The sequence below is a fragment of the Mytilus galloprovincialis genome, chromosome 11 (genome assembly GCF_965363235.1).
Source record: "Mytilus galloprovincialis chromosome 11, xbMytGall1.hap1.1, whole genome shotgun sequence".
Lineage (NCBI taxonomy): Eukaryota > Metazoa > Mollusca > Bivalvia > Mytilida > Mytilidae > Mytilus > Mytilus galloprovincialis.
Window position 1 is genome coordinate 83,579,253 of NC_134848.1, and position 16,931 is coordinate 83,596,183.

The 16,931-nt window shown below is 33.1% G+C and overlaps 2 long non-coding RNA genes across 2 annotated transcripts; one reads left to right on the forward strand and one right to left on the reverse strand.

Moving 5' to 3' along the window:
• Positions 1–1,739: 1,739 nt before the first annotated feature.
• On the reverse strand, positions 1,740–16,678 carry LOC143052924 (uncharacterized). Its single transcript, XR_012971296.1, has 2 exons — positions 16,566–16,678; positions 1,740–2,537 (listed from the first exon to the last, which is right to left on the reverse strand). It is a non-coding gene; the product is annotated as an uncharacterized LOC143052924 (long non-coding RNA).
• LOC143052923 (uncharacterized) lies at positions 4,579–10,786 on the forward strand. Its single transcript, XR_012971295.1, has 3 exons — positions 4,579–4,898; positions 9,112–9,209; positions 10,294–10,786. It is a non-coding gene; the product is annotated as an uncharacterized LOC143052923 (long non-coding RNA).
• Positions 16,679–16,931: the final 253 nt, after the last annotated feature.

Below are 16,931 nucleotides of genomic sequence, written 5' to 3' on the forward strand. Positions count from 1 at the left end.
TTTCACATATATATATATATATGTAGATTTTCAATATATTTTTGAAAAATGATTCATTATTTAAAATAAAATCAGTTTATAAAACATGTGAAATTTTTTTTTTAAAACTGTAAATACTGAAAGTTTTGCATGCATCTATTATACTATAAGATCATTTATTATTGCATGTATTCAAGAATTGATGCCTTAGCTGTTATCTGCTCTTTGGTTGGGTTGTCTCATTGACATGCACATTCCCCAAATTCCATTCTCAATTTTACTAAAAAATGTTTATTTATTGAGATTTCTAATAATTCCTCATAAAAGTGCATGTTTCAGTTACAAATGTTTAAGAATGCAAGTTCTTATTATTACGATATTTACCTAGTCACATTATTCGCATTCAATTATTTCTGAATTTTCATGTATACAATTTGAGTGGTTTACAATAGGCGATATGTGTTATGGAACTTTACGGAAGAAAAATAAATAAGCGAAGACAATGATAGAAGTCTCATCTGTGTCTTATTTTGATAATGGAAATGGCAATATTTTATGATTACATGTACAATGTATCTGTATATATAACACGACTGAAAGTATGTTTTCTGTCCAAATACAGTCTAATGGAACATACTTCAAGTTCAACTTTTACTGGGATTCATGTTTAGTACCAAATTGTTGCTTTTATATTTTAACTTCTTTAAATATTTCTTTATGAGTCCTTGTGCATGTTTTGTGTGTTTTACACCAATCAAGTTTGATTGAGCTATTGATATATTTTTTTCTTTTTTCAACATTGTCTACAGACATGACCGAGTTTGAACTTCGTCAATTGCTGGTATTCATTGATATCTACATGTCATTCATGTTGACCGACACTCTTTACCTTATAGTAGATTCTTTTAAATACAATGTATATTGCAAGAATATACAAATCCTAAATTTAGCTGGTGAATGTACATGAAACTTTCCGTAACATTAGAATTACAAGTACATGGTACCACCTTCTATTGAACAACCTGCATCTCAAACTTTGAACCTGTATTCACCACTGCATATTTCATGTGTTTCATTTGTCATTATTTACATAATTTTCTAAGGATTTCTCAAGGTTGAATTTTTTTTCTGGTTTCTTTTTATTGAATTTTGTACTGCAACACCCTCAATTGTTAAAGGCAGTACAATTTTCAAGACGAGCATTTCAGCTAAATGACTATGTTGTATGAAATTTGCTCGTAGTTGTAGGCCTAACACTGACCTTTAGTTTTTTACTTTTACATCATTTAGTTGCTTGCCCTTATTTGGGAGAAGTTAATTTTGTATGTACCCATACATGTACATGATAGTTAATGCCCTTTCTTAATCTGATATATGTTAATGTCACAGAAAAACTCTCAAAAACATGTTTACGATCACATGACTATTGTCTCATTGGCAATCATACCACATCTTCTTTTTTATATGTACTAAGTCACATTTTATGTGCCAGTCTCTCAACATCCTTAAGCTAAAGCTTATGTTGTTCTTTTTTGGTTGCTGTCTGTCATTATTTGTTAATTTGTGTATTAAAGGTAGCATAACTCATGTACAAATGTAATTGTATGTATAAATGCAAATGATAAAGAGTTTTACTCATTGTTGAAAGCTGTACAGTAACCTATAAATAGTTGTGATGAACATGATGAAACATCAAAAGAACTTTCATAAAAATCTGAAATCAAACTGGCCTTATTACTCATGAAATTGTAATGCAAGTACAGTGCATAAATAGAAATATTTAATCAAATTAATGTTTTGATACACACGCTTGACAAAAAATGAATGGATGATGTTACTGTTCAAATGTTGATACTGCAGCTGTTCTTATGAACATAATGTAAATTTACAGATATCTATAACATTTAGCCCTTTTATGTTGGTCTTCTGTTCGTAATAAATTGCCCATGTAATTTTTCCATTATACAGGTACAAAATTGTGCAACGTACATGTATATGAGCACAAATTCTTTTTAATCAAATTGTACTTGTTTAGATTAATCTCTGTGTGACATGTCTGTGTTCAAGTTGCAAACTAGAACTGTTCACCTTTGGTCATCCTTAACTGCTGTGGAACGATCTCTACGAGGCTGCTACAAGATGTTGAATTACTTTATAGATTACATGAGGTTTTTTCTTTACACTTGTTTCCATCTGTAGGTTCTGTTAATTTTACAATTTAACAGTCACTTTCTGCATTCTATTTAAATGGAGTGTTTTCTTTCTGTCCAGAAAAAACAGGCAAGAAAAAGTGGGTGTCAAAAATTGGATCCTCCTTTCAGCTTTAAGCTGAGTCTTACTATATTGTTTTAATCATTTTTAACATGCTGTTTGACATCACCATGATCACACTGTGGAATGTCTGGTTGGAAAGTTATCTTTATTCCATTTCAAAAAGTTATGTTGCCCTGAACACATGTTGTCCATGTTTTCGGTTCATACATCCTGCAGTCACGTATTGCAATGTACATGTATGGCTTATCTTTTGCACTTTTGTTCTCATCATTGTCATCTTGAACCTGTAATAAAAAAGCAACAATTGACAATCGTGTACACAAAAAAAAACATCTAGTAAGCAGTATAACAGTATTACTGAAAAAATATTTTTCATATATATAAACATGAAAGGCTTATTATATTGTAATTCAAACTTACATGCAAAAATTCTGTGAAAAGAGATGTGTTAAAAACTTAACAATATCCACCTAACATTTTTGTAAAATAGTCACTAACTATCAAAATAACAACTTTTTGCAAAATTAAAATAACTCCGCTACATTATGTATGTATGTAAATATTTGTGCCTGTCTCGTTTGAACATATTGAATTGTTTTACATTGTTTTACATTGTAATTTCGGTGTCTTTTATAGCTGACTATGCGGTATGGTGTTTGCTTATTATTGAAGTCCCGTACTGTGACCTATAGTTGTAAATGTGTGTGTCATTTTGTTCTCTTGTGGAGAGTTGTCTCATTTGCATTTATACCATATCTTTTTTTTATATTAGTTAATTTAATTTAATTCAAACCAAAACGAATTTAAATTATATGTTTGTTTCCAGCCTCCAATTTGAAACAAAAAGGTTCAGGTAGTAATTCGCTTTTTCCATAATCTATATATAGGACTATGGGTAAATGGTAATCTCATTGTTCTTACACCAAAATGAAAATAACGCCACATCATTGGATGGAATTTAAATATTTAGTACGTGTTAAGCCAATCACAACTTTTTGGTGAACGCTTTTGAAAATATTAGCCAGAATGCATAAGATTCCGAAACGACAAATCTATTTTATGTCTTATTTTTTTAAATGATTGTACAGGTACATTTCAGAACAGTGAATGTTCTAACTTCCAAGCCTATACCAAATTAGCATTAATTAAACACCATATACACATGTAGCAACCCAGTGTTCACGTTCCGCAGGGTCTTTCAGTGTTTTCATGTGAGGATATACATGTATTTCTTGAATGTGATGCTATCTCAGTGGTGGATCCACAAATTTTCATAAGTTGGGGTCCACTGCACTGACTACCTAAGAAGGGCCAACAAATAAATTTCCTCCAGAAAAGGTGGGCCCAGAATAATTATAATATTAATTTTCCTTTTTAGGCCACACCAATTCATGATTTAGTTTCTTGTTTTACGGATTTTTGGACTCCAAAAATTGGGGCGAGCGAGCGATTTGAAAATTTTAATTAAAAAATATTCAATTTGCATTTTTTTAGGTGAAGCATGAAAAATAAAGGCGAACGATTATAATTTTTTTTTGTAAACATAAAATATTAGATTTTGACAATATTCATGATATTAAAGCTTGATTTATCACAAGTTTGTACCCTGACATTTCTTTAATGTATGAAGTGTGTTTTTCCCTGTACACCAATAAATAATTGAATAATTAGATGTGATATATGTATGTGTGCCAAAGAGACAAATCTCCATCCAAGTCATAATCAGGTTGGGAACCACCCCACAATGTTATAGAATATCCCTTTTATGAGGGGTCATATAAGTTATAATATATATTTTGTAAAAAAAAAACCACTTTTTAGTACAAAACGCTTCATATTTTCTGAAAGAACTATATAGCTATCTGGTATTGAATGGTCAAAACTGGTCTACAAATTTTGTAATATTTCTGGACTTTAATCAACCACACATATCATTTACTTTTATATTATTCAGAAAGTGCGGACCCCTCTTTTAGAAAAGTTGTTTCAAATATGATGTAGTTTTCCTCGTTTTAAGTAAAAAATTCTAAGCTTTTCCAAGGATTTGTATAGTAGCACTGTACAAATCCTTGGTTTCTTCTATTTTTCTTTTCTATAACAATAAAATAACCCCTTACTTGAAGAAGGGTTCTTCCAAACCTGATAATAACAAATTCAAGTCATTTATCGGCCTTTTACACCGACTAGGGCTATGACCCAGACTAAACAGCAAGCTATAAGGGCATAAGGAACCCCAACATAACTGGAGTACACGCAGCGATGTTAAGGCGATTTACACAAGATATTTTCAGGGGCAGATAACCCCGTAAGGACCTCATTATTTATTCATATATTCATCAATGGCGGAGGCTGCGTCTATCGATGAAAATGTATGAAATCAAATTACATACATGCCTGTTAACTAAAAACGGCTATTAATATGATGTAATTTATTTATCGAAATACAAATATTGTATGTTTGTGCCTGGATTATTATGAAAACAGTTACAATAGCTGTTTTTCTTGGCGAGATTGTCGGCTTTTGGACCCATCGGATCAACCAATGAGAAGACGATCGACGTCAAATAGATGTTTGCAGTTTCCAGAATGGAAAGAAATTGCAGCGAAAATTATTTTCACTTCTACGTGAAAATCTAGCCAGAAAAGTAAGTGTGAGCCACAAGACATGTATTTATTATGAAATATATGTTGCTTGTTGTGTTTCTCATTCGCCCCAGATGGCGAAAAACTGTATACTATTAGATAAAAACGAGTCCAATGAGGGCAAGCATGACATACACGTGGTCAAAACAAAACAAGACCGCAACAAATAGCTGAAATTTAAGTTATCTTTCGAGTCTCGTCAATAAATGAACAAGATATCGAATGAAACAAGTTCCCAGCATTATACCAAGGGCCCATTCTCATCGTTTACCCCGAAATTCGTTTCTAATTTTCGTTTCGCAGGTGTCCTGCCTACCTCAGTACCTGTCATTAATTTCCTGGTTGGGTACATATTGCTCTAATCCAAATAATAATGATATCGTGGAGCTATTAATTTGGAGCACAGGGGTGCATACATACTTGCTCAAAAGGAACCTGAAACACGTAATCTGGAGCTTAACATATGTTGTACCCCTCCCATAGTCCAAATAATTATGAGGGGGGATAGGACCTTTATCAGGACTCTGGGACCGGGTGTTTTTAGATTGGGATTTGGGGATTGACCCTTTCAGGATCCGGGAATTCTTTTTTCGAATTTCCGGACCTCCAGATTTTGTATTTTTAAGCCAGGGATTTCGTGTTTTTAAGCTATACATGTATTTATCCCGTTAAACAGAAGGGATGCTATATATATTGTTTCAGAAAAAGGGAGAAGGTTTGGATCCATTAAAACGTTTAATCCCGCTGGAAATGTTTGCACCTGTCCTAAGTCAGGAATCTGATGTACATTAGTTGTTGTTTGTTAATGTAATATATACGTGTTTCTCGTTTTGTTTATATATTAGACCGTTGGTTTTCCCGTTTGAATGGTTTTACACTAGTAATTTTGGGGCCCTTTATAGCTTGTTGTTCGGTGTGAGCCAAGGCTCTGTGTTGAAGGCTGTACTTTAAAAGAGGGACGAAAGATACCAAAGGGACAGTCAAACTCGTAAATCTAAAACAAACTGACAACGCCATGGCTAAAAATGAAAAAGACAAACAGAAAAACAATAGTACACATGACACAACATAGAAAACTAAAGAATAAACAACACGAACCCCACCAAAAACTAGGGGTGATCTCAGGTGCTCCGGAAGGGTAAGCAGATCCTGCTCCACATGCGGCACCCGTCGTGTTGCTTATGTGATTACAAATCCAGTTAATAGTCTAATTCGGTAGGTCAAATTCATGAAAGAGAAGGGGATTGTAGTTACGACGTAAGGAACATATCCGATATCATTTGTGAAACGGTTATTCCATAACGGTCAACCAACTCGTGATGGCGTCCGTAAAATTTACGAAGGGATGATTTCAACTTCACCATTATAATGGTTTACTTTTTAAATTGTTATTTGGATGGAGAGTTGTCTCATTGGCACTCACACCACATCTTCCTATATCAAGTTATAAAATTTTCTTGGGGAGCCTGCTTGCAAGAAAGTTGTTTAAATTCTAAACAGAGAAAGACATTTCTTTGTAGGAACCTGTAGATTAAGGGCGTCTCATATTCTTATTGCTCTGAAAGTAAGTCTACCATAAGCCGCTGAGACAAAATAAAATACAACACGAAAGTGTTCATTTGTAACAGTTATACAAACCAGGCATCAGGAACACAGATACCCCCCCCCCCTTTTTTTTTTGTCCAGGTTTAGGAACCCCCCTTTTTAAAATAACTGGATCTGCCCCTGCCCATTGGTGACATTTTTCATTTCCATTCTCACATTTCTATTACATATAATTTATATCTTGTTTTTGAGTACTACATGTATAGGGACATTATTCGTAATAAAGGGTCGAAATTATCGCGTTTTTCAAATAATGACTTTAAAACGTTTGAACAAATTTTCATGAAAATTTGCTGAAATGATCCCTTATGATTTTTTATACAATGAATATTTTTAGATTTTACTCATTCTCTTTATGGGATTTTAATATTATTCAAAAAATAATCCATGAACTGTGCCACTGTTGGCAATTTTTTTTATATTTGTACATGTACCCCGGCACCACTTTTAGTATTTAAAAAAGTTGGGGCATACTGTTTTACTACTGTCTGTACATCCTTAGGTCAGTCCGTCCCATGAATATTTTTCATAGCACTGTTTGCAGGAATGTTACAAGGATTTCTGAAATTTGGCTTCAGAGTTTATACATGCATGTCAGAGTCAGTTATACTGTGTCATGCTTTTTCAGATTCATTACTCAACAACTTTCTGTTAACCTTATACTTTAAGGGTATGGGAATATTATTAGTGAGCAGTAGCTCACAGAGATTCAGGTGTTTGTTTTAGATTTTATATTTTGGAGGGGCTGGCTATTACGGGCAGTGATTTCAGTATTTCTAGTTAATCATGAAAATTGATTTAAGACATGTATAAAGAAGAGCTAAAATGACCACACTTGTATATATGGCCATGTCAGTCTGTCTGTTTAAGGTTACAATCTTACATGTATATCATCAATATATAAAGGGTAGGTAGGTCAGTATTTCACTTTCACTATTTTTTTTCTTTTCCTTTTTTGTGCATGATTTTGAGTTGTGCCATGGTCTCAGTTGTCCATGGGCCGAGTTTACCCATATTTTTAATGATTGGATTATTTCCCTTGGTTATTGGTTGGAAAAATGGGGGTGAAGTTTTTATTTTATGACACGAGTTGCAAGTTTCCTTAGAACAGCTGTCATATTCACGATTGTGAACATTGGGATGTATCAGGCAATTGATTAAATTTATTGGCAACCCTTACTTTGCTTTTGACACGAGTTTTATAAATTTTTCACTTAATGACAGGAATAAAATAGCTTTGAGTCAGCGCTCAAATTAGGGTCAGTCGAGTAACTGTAAACAGACATATATACCATGTATACATGTACATGTATTTTTTTTTTTGCCAATTATCACTGTGTATCATCGTACAGTTGATATAGTTACTAACCAAGCGGGCATGATCGTTTTTGAACTGACATGGTAACGAAATCTTTGTTTTGTTTTATCAACATTCAGTGTACAGTTTTCAACATCTGAAATTCCTGCTCCAAAATAATTTTCGCATCGATTTTTTCATATTTATATTAAAGACATATTTTATATTCTAATATATATATATAGGAACAATTAACTTGTAAATGCGCAAATAGTTGTGTATGTCAACACCAACTTTCAATTTCCATATAATTGTCGAGACATTTACATGTTTTACCTTAAAGAAGGCTAAAACAGGACAAAAGTAATAGTTACCAATCATAAACCGACCTGTGATTACTCATTCCTTGAACATTTTTGGTTAAAAAACGAGTATGAAAATAATATTTTTGTGTCGGTGTGCAGCAACTTAACTATCAATGACTGTGCACCATACAGACAGATTTATGTGGTCAGCTAAACACCGTACACAACGCTTCTTTTCGGAATAAAATATAAAAAAAAAACCCATATATACATGAAAAATTTCAATGCCAATTATTGAAACAACTATACTTTTAATAAACACACAGTGGTCTTCTATCAGAAAGAGAGTTGCAATTAATATAGAATTATATCAGATGAGACGAGTGCCAACTTTTTTGACAAGTATTTGGACATGTCTTTAGTAATCGTTTTTGTTTTGGGAAAATAATGAGACATCTCTAATCCTCAACCTACGACCAAATCATTTCTTTAATCAACAATTATTTTTAGATTGAGTTACATATTGATATTTATATGTGAACAAAGCAATGATTTTCGTTACCGTGTGAGGTCAATATCGATCATGCTTGCTTGGTAAGCAGGCGCGGATTCGGGGGGGGGGGGGGGGACCCCCCCCTTTTTTTTGGACAATCAATGCATTTGAATGGGGACATGTAGTTGGACCCCCCCCCCCCCCCTTTGTCCTGGGTTAGGAACCCCCCTTTTTAAAATGGCTGGATCCACCCCTGGTAAGTAACTATATCCGCTGTACGGTTGATACAAGGTGTTCATGGCAGATCTCTATTTTGTATAATTCTAGAAATCCAAGAAAAAATGGGCATTATACATGTATCTATGAAGGAAATCCTGCGATCTAATAAGGGTTGTGTGCACGTGGCAGACGTTATTTTTTTATTTAACAGTTATTTGAATCATTATACACATGTTTATGTTCCTAATATTTAAAAAAGTATCTGTTTGTAATTAAATGATTACCTTTTCTTTCAGCTTACCTGTTAATTACAAGATACACTAGTATGCCATTCCAGGTTTGATGAAATATAAAGTGATGGTTTGAAATTGGAGAGTTTTATTTTTATACACAGGTAAATTGTTTTATCCTGCAATCAGCTAACTTTTGTACAATGAGACAACTCTCCTCAAGTGTCCAAATGACACCAAAATTAACAACTATAGTTATAGGTCACTGTATGGCCTTCAACAATGAGCAAAGCCCATTCTGCATATTCAGCTACAAAAGGCCCCTAAATTGCAAATGTATTTTTTAGCAATTCAAAGGAGAAAACTAACAGTCTAATATGTAACACAGCAACATAGACAACCACTGAATAACAGGCACATGCATACAGAATGTGGAGGGGTTAATAGTCTATAGATATAGGAAGATGTGGTGTGAGTGCCAATGAGACAACTCTCCATCCAAATAACAATTTATAAAAGTTAACCATTATATGTCAACGTACGGCCTTCAACAAGGAACCTTGGCTCACACCGAACTTAAAGCTATAAAGGGCCCCAGAATTACTAGTGTAAAACCATTCTTACGGTAAAACCAAGTCCAACAGTCTAATCTATATAAAAAAAAACAAGAAACACATATAAATTACATAAACAAAAGACAACTACTGTATATGCTAGTGAGTGTTTTTTAATTTGTGCAAATAAATTTCTGTTTTCTTACATTGTAAGAATATTAATGTACATGTATGATGTATATTCAGAAGTTATTGTAATGTTTTATATAGCAAATTTGCATTTTGAATATTGCAATAATGGAACTCACATTCTGATCTCAATAAATATAACTCATTTTATTTTAAAGTTTTATCAAAGTAGTGCACCTTATTAAAATGTGTGTGAAAAATTACATCCTTGTTCAAATGTTTAATGAAATTTCTCGCTACATTGAAGACCCATTGGTGGCCTTCGGCTGTTGTCTGCTCTATTGTCGGGTTGTTGTTGTTTTAACACATCTCCATTTCCTTTCTCAATTTTATTATTCATGTTATTAAATAAAGACCAGGGAATTATGTTGTTTGCATTTTAACAGTAACTTCTTGAAGAAATATGTTTGCACTTACTTTTTAATACTTTAATCATAAATATCATGTTAAACATTTCATTTAAATATATATACATGTACATTATATTTGCATTTTCATATTTCAGCAATGATGATCACCTGTACCGAGACAGCAGAAGAAAGTTACTTATTTATAACTCATCATGACCATTTAATACCGAAAATCTGATTAAAATTTGTTTGGAAAGCCACCAAATATTTCAATGAAAAGAAGAAAAAAGACAGCAATTCTATATCATGTATATCATGTACTAAGCAAAAGCATTTGCTGTTTCAAGACCCAGGTGAATTGGAGTTTAGTGTTTTGATGCAGTGAGACAGAGGAATATTTAAGTGAACAGTTTAGCTTCTTTTTCATCATCGTGATCATTAAAGTTGATGTTTACCATCGGAGAGAGCTTTTTCCTCAGTTGAAATGAATTCTAAATACAGGCAGTTTGGAGACTTTGTATATTTCTTACAATTGGAGTTCTAAAAAGGATTACATTTAAAAAAAAAATGTGTTGCAACAGTTTCATGGATTTAATTTGTGGTCTCTTTCGTGAAATATTTGAAAAATATGCAATATCTAACCAAGTAGTTTATGAACATATGACATATATGACATGTATGACATTCAGATGAATTTGAAAGAAGGAAATATATTTATTTATAAGACTTTAATATGAGTGTTTAGTTATTTTTTGGCAATTACAGGCATGACAGGGAGTAATTATAAGATAAAGTTATTTGATTTAAACATAAATCCTACCTACAGATATACATGCGATATACATATATGCATGTAGGCATACAATTCACTGACACACCACTAATTTGAGTTACATGTACATGTAATGATAAAAGTAAGAATATGACATATAAAAAAAAATTGATTCACTCAGATTGCCAATGAAACAACTCTCCATCAGGGAAAAAATAGTTGTTTATATACATGTATTGGCCACCTGCAGATCGAGACATGAGAGAACAAGAAAATCATATTTTATCATGATTTATAATTTTTCTATTTCATTTCATATAAACACTGAATACAGGCCTACATTTGTAGGTGTACAAAAAGTTCAAAAGCATAAAACAGTGTTGTAATCATGCAGTTGTTGTTCATCTGAAAGTCGTATGATATTGATGTTGGGCTTCAATAATGAGCAAAACATCTGTATAACAGCCACATAATGGTTAATTTTGAACAAAATAATTATGGGTATTTCCATTTTGTACATGCATGTATATATGTATTGTACATGAAGATGTGTATCTCATGTACATACATGTAGCTTGTTTATACTTGGAAATCAGAAAATGCAATGTTTTCATTTCTTGTTCTTGTCTAAACTAAAATTGGTTATTTATATAATGACATAAATTAATGACATGATAATTGTAAATGTTTGGCATAAAAAAATATAAATTTATTTAAATGATGGTATTACAATGCATTATTTGTATCCAGGATTTTCTGTAACTGCAATAATAAATCTCACATTTATCATGTTTGTTGTCCTGGCATTGTTTAATATAAATTATTATTATCTTGGGACTAAATTTACTCGCACTTTTTTGAGTCTATTTGAAGGATATACATTATAATTATATAAACTTGAAAACTTGATGGAATATTCACAGTATTAGTAGACTAAAGATTCTTATATATAGCATGTTTTGCATAAGATGTGATGTATGGGAATGAGACAGCATGACCCCAACACAGACAGAAATTGCTTTCTTCTTTTTTTGAAATTCCATGCATATTTTTGTAATACAGCTAGAATTTTGATTTAAAGATAACAGCATGTGGTATAATTGTCAATGAAGTTTTGATTAACAATTAAGTAATTTTACTTTTTGTCATGATTGTGATTAGGTCAGGTAAAGATTAACCACTGATGGTACCCTTGTCAATAATATTTGGTAGGCATGGAAGGCAGTAGTTTTATACATTAAAGCATTCATACATGTATGTCATTTTAATTTCCATGCTGACTATTTTGTCCTATCCCCTATGTCATGATTCATTCACCTGAAACTTTTGTAAGAACTGTGATTAATTTAGTGATTTCTGAATGTGTACCAGTATATTATATATACATGTACATGTACTTAAAAAAGAAGATGCGGTATGATTGCCAATGGCAATGAAACAACTCTTCACAAGAGACCAAAATGACACAGAAATTTACAATTTTAGGTAATCGTACAGCCTTCAACAATGATACATATATAATATATAATGTACATTATATAATCCTGGAGAGGGAAGAACAAAAAAAGTATTATGTACATGTACTGGTACATAGAATTTCTTTTATTCTGACAGAAAAAAAGTACCATTCAGTAGCCTCCAATATATCTCAGCAGGTGATGGGGAAATCAGTTTTCTGATTTTATCATGTTTAATATGAACCTTAAAATATAATGGCACTTGATAATGAAAAAAAAAATGATTGTGCTGAATGAGACGTACATGTACATGTAAGCACTTTTAGTTTTTTCTTGGCTGTCCGTTTGTATTGGTTGACACTGGCCTGCTGGTAGGCAGGAATTTAATATGAAATCAGCGGCAGAACAAATGGGTCACTGTTTCCAACTTCTTGGTACAAATATATACTAGCTACAGGTTGAAAAATTTTGGCTAATGTATACATGTAAATGTATGTGTCACTCAAGGTTGCTGATTGAATCATAGGTACATATATACATGTACAAGTATCTGAAACTAATCGGATGTGGATTTTTTCACAGATGCGATTAAAATTTACTTTTAGTTATACATTGTATATGCATACATGGAAACCATGAGAGCTCAAGGAACATTTTTTTTAAGTATCAGATACTCAACGCCATAGCTTCTAATCCTTTAATAATACCCCAAAAAAGATACGTTTGTGCAAATATTCAAACTTACGTATACTCATTCGAGGAAAACAGAATTGTTAATGCTTTTGTGTGCTTTCAACCAGAATTAAATTAATAATGGGAGGTCAGAAAAAAAAGTTAACAAGTAACTGTAAGACTGTTAGAATTAGTAAAATATTGTTTTTTAAGATGGAATGAAAAGGAAGATTCTGTCCAAGAAAATGTAGAAATTCACTAGGGACATCATTAAAAAAAAAAAGCAAGCCATACAAAATACTGCCCTGGCGACTGGTGAAAATTCATATTCAGTGATGCAAAAAAATCACCTTGTCCCTACAGAATAAATTCAAAAAGACCTTCCTATCATGTTTTACAAATTGATACCAGGCGCACTTGAGTAACAGGAGATATTCAACTAGTAAATCTGAATATTTATATGCAGGTAGGAGTTTATGTTTATTAATTAAATATTATTAATGACAAAGAGCAAAAAATAAATCCTGAATTTTGGTATAAAGTTTGTAAAAACCCCACTTTTTTCATTAAAATGATAATAGTTCCCAATATACTTGCACTTGCAAAATGAGATCATCACTAGGACCCGAGATGTGGATTCCGGACTTGGACAAAAAAAGGGGGGTGCGTGTCCCAACAAAAATGGAAGTTATTAATTAAGTGCGACATAACGGGTTCACACACAAAGGGGTCAGAGCCCATCTAAATCCCACGGGTGGCACCTCTGCCATTTGCACAAGAGATGGAATGCAAGAAGATGTAAATATTCTATTTTATGAAAGTCCTGCCTATCACAATTAAATATTCTCTGAAATAGAAACAATTATGAATTTGAAACTTCAATAAATTAAGCAAGCAATAACAGAATATGTGTTTATCTGCCCAAACAAGACGTAGGCTTATTATGAAACGCTTGACGGCGAGTACAAAAAAAACACTTAGTTTTTCCGTCAGCCGATCCGACTTCCGCCGCGTCATTCAAACGTTTTTCTCTCGCCTTTCAAGACGATAATGCTACGACATGTTAAATTAATTCAAAAGGGCAGGTGCAAGAACTATACCAACCCACTTGATTCTGGTATTGGTAGAAAGGCGACATTTCAAATTTTCCAAAAAGTGCTGTGCCTAGTTATATAGCGTTCGTTTAAAGGAAATTTCAGAACCCGAAGTGCCAAAAAGTCAATAAATCGAAAAAATTCTCCACGTTTTATTGTTTTTTATTTACAAAACCTCTGCTATCAAACTAGGCACAGCACTTTTCTAGTAAAATAAGTTATCCCGATTACAGGGAGCCCAAAACCAGGGCGATCCGATTTCATCTTGCACCTGCCCTTTTGACTTATTTGGGAAATGTCATTACTTTCAGTTTGAAGTCACGTGACACCAATGTATTTATATTTTTCTATAAATAAAAGATTGGAATGCAATTCAGAATAGATATTTTCTCCTCTGTTTACGCTTTTAACGTGCATTTTTGGCCTATAGGCAAACAAAACTAACTTTGAGTTCAATATGCTTTTTCCTGTGTATAAAATGGGAATTTTTTCGAAACGCCCTTAACGTCGCTGCGCACAATTCAAACAGGAAAACGAACAATCTAATATATATATATACAAACTGAGAAATAACAGGCTATGAACCACATCAACAAACTACTGAATGACAGGCCCCCAAATCAATCCTGACAGGTACATAAACATGCAGCGAGTATGGGTTGTTTTGTTCTGCCGGCATACAATATATCTTTGCAATATATTTGCAATTGAAGCCAACTGTTCTTTAGAAGTTCTGAAAACGAACATATTTTGTAAGTAAGGGGAAGGAAACCAATGTACAGGCATTTTTTCCGGTTATATATTTATATCGGAGTACTCCCACTTGGGATACAATGTATATAGATTTAATTATTAATAAAAAAAAAATTCACAAGATATTTATACAGCGTGGTCGGGTGCTTATAGGTTTTAAACAATAAATACAGGTAAGACAGTGATTTGAAAACAAGTGTTAATATCGTTTTATAATATTTACAAAAAATGATGCGGGAAATGGACATGATTACATTTCCAGATGCGGGAAGGGGGAATATATAAAAAAAAATTCTGTTTTGAAAAAAAATAAGTGCGGGCGGGTTAGTCAAACAAGGAATTAAATTGTTGTGGCCTTTATACACGTTACATAAAGACTGTAACTAGTTTAGCAACAGAATGAACCTTATTCTGGTAGTATAAAATGTTGAACAGAAAGAACTTCTGTAGCTGTCTCATGATATATGATTATGTACACACAAAATGTACAATGTACACCATACAGTCCCATAACCAGGAATTTCCAAAGGGGGGGGGGGGGGGTCGTTGGACTCACAAACTCGACTTTAACAGTCACAATTCGAATAGAACATTGACTTTAACAGTGCTTATTTGTTTTCAAGGGGGGGGGGTCGTCTGAACCCCCCGAACCCCCTGGCTACGGCTATGCCCTACATCTCCTTTTATTCATATACATATTAAAGAACTTAAACATGAAGCATACAGAATAAAATAAGGGTATATATTGTATATATAAGATTTACACTTGGGTACAGGACAAATAGCCCAGGGTTTTAAAAACTTCTTTTAGGTCTGTCAGAATTTCTATTCAGTAAGTACTACATTTGCTTGTACACTACAGACGAATTAGTATACGTACTATACAAAATTTTCTCTAGAAAATAAGAATCTGGCCTGCGGCAGCCTAAGAATAAAACATCAATCAGCGTACAGTTACTCTTAAGTCTTTCAAGTCTTTATGTGAATAAAAATCTAGAATTTTTGTTGTTTCAGAACGTAAAAAACTGACCTTGCATTCATGATGCAGCCTTGAAATTGAGGAAAATGTAGTTTGTACATGTACATACATGACATAGCTAACTTTAGAACATCTGGCAGTGTCTTGCCTACACACTGCCTGCAAAGTTATAAACTCTGTGATAATAAAGGTGCTCACTACAGTTCCTATTGATAATATTGAGGTGGGGTCTTCGTTGAAAATTTAGTCTAGTGTCTTCTTCTACAGATTCAAAATTTTTAGACCAGCAACTTGTTCTTATAATTGCCAATTTCATGTTCTTATATCACTCGCTCTCAAAAAAAATATATCCATGATTCATGAATTCAAACAGATTGCCCGTCAGCTGACCAACCATGGAATAGACTAGACCTTAAGTTTTTTTACATCAACAAGTGAAACTATATAGCATAACAAACTTCCTGGACAGCTCATGGGTATTCTAAAACTTCACCTAAATTGCACATAAACACTGTAGACCATGAAAGGACTTGCAATTAAGACAGTTCAGGCATAGTATACTATGCAATTCCTTGGTTCAGGGTTAATTTCTAAAACAGATGAAAAAAAGGGGGAGAATTTCAACTTCAAGGGTAGATTTTTGTCAAAATGAAGATAGTCGGCTACAGAAAACATAAAAAAAAGACGACAGAATACTTACTCATAGTCAAGTTATGGTGTACAATTCGGCTTGTAAGCTGAAATCCGTGGGTACATAGGCCATTATTCGCCTCTTGCAACAAAAACATTCCGTCCGTTCAAAACATTAGGGTTTTAAGCTTCCTGTTGAATCGGTTTTCCAAATAAGGAAAATAAGCCACGCCTCCGTTGCGAGATCGACAAGTAGGATTTTCATACAATACAAGTTAACTCTTGTAACATAATGTGACATTTTTTTTTATTTTCAAGAAATTATCATTATTTATCTAATTCTGCATAGTTTATCAATAAAAAGATCAAAATACAAGAGCGATTGACGACCAGAGAAATGAAGCGGACAGCGTCGTCACTATGGAGGCGCAACGTT